The sequence below is a fragment of the Pan troglodytes genome, chromosome 6 (genome assembly GCF_028858775.2).
Source record: "Pan troglodytes isolate AG18354 chromosome 6, NHGRI_mPanTro3-v2.0_pri, whole genome shotgun sequence".
NCBI classification, from domain to species: Eukaryota; Metazoa; Chordata; class Mammalia; order Primates; family Hominidae; genus Pan; species Pan troglodytes.
The window spans coordinates 57,841,746-57,843,080 of NC_072404.2; positions in this window are offsets into that span (position 1 = coordinate 57,841,746).

The window sequence follows — 1,335 nt, forward strand, 5'->3', positions numbered from 1 at the left end:
AGGTCTCAGCCTCAAACTCTGAGGAAGCACTTGAAGTGGAATCCATCTTCTTCAAAAGATAGTCCAGGACTGATAATAGGGCTTTATTTCCAGCTGAAAAGACTGATTGTTTAATTTAACCATTTGAGATAATTATTCTCCATCACTCTTGACTCATTTTGCTCTTATCAAGCCAAATCTCTGTAATCTTTGCAGAAATTTTATACTGATAATAAATTCTATAATGACACACTTTATGCTTGTGGCATAGTAATCTGACAGCAACAGACAAAACTGAATTAATATCTGTAATGAATCAGTTTTCTGTGGGTGATTAATGAGGGGATTGAAACTCAAATATTCAAAACATGACATTTGAAATCACATCATTTGATTCCTATAGAACAGTCAGCTGTTAGAAAATAGTATGTTTCTTATTAGGATAATCAGTTAATTATCTAAGTGAGCTTAAGGCCCATGTGTTCTACTGATACATGATTATGATGTGTATTCTGAATGTGGGAGTTTCCACTCTTATTGGAAGTCAGCATGGATGCATCTAGGAAGTTTAAGGCTGTAGGGGCCTGGGCCTCCAGTAGTATGGGGATGAGTTGCACTATGCAAAGACTCTTCAGGGCAGCTGTCTCCTGTTTTAGGATTTTTATCTTGAAACGTCCTGTCTCAACTGCAGCCAGGTAGGCTGTGGATAAGGGTTTGGGGATATGGTTTGTCCTGTTTGGGAGGAGTATTCCCTGACATTGTTTGAATGACTGGTGCATGGTGACCACTAGATAGTTCTCGTTGCTGAGTTCTCTACTGTCAGTGCAGCCCTACTGACTGGATCAGAATGAGCCCTCCCCGCCACCACCCAGCTCACCTGGGGAGGCCACCACTGTGCTCAAATCCCAACCTGCAACATGACTCCCAGGGTTTGGGACGAGCGCGATCACAGCAACCATTTCCCTCATTTAAAATTATGATTGAGCCAGGGGCGGTGGCTCATGCCTGTAATCCCAGCACTTTGGGAGGCTGAGGCAGGCAGATCACGAGGTCAGGAGATCGAGACCATCCTGGGTAACATGTGAAACCCCGTCTTTACTAAAAATACAAAAAAATTAGCCGGGCGTGGTGCTGCACACCTGTAGTTCCAGCTACTCAGGAGGCTGAGGCAGGAGAATTGCTTGAATCCAGGAGGTGGAGGTTGCAGTGAGCCTAGATCGTGCCACTGCACTCCAGCCTGGTGACAGAGCGAGACTCTGTCTAAAAAAAAAATAAAAAATAAAAAGTAAAAATAAATAAATAAAATTATAATTGGATTTTCCAGCCTGAACAAGCTTTTCAGTTTCCTTGTCCTAT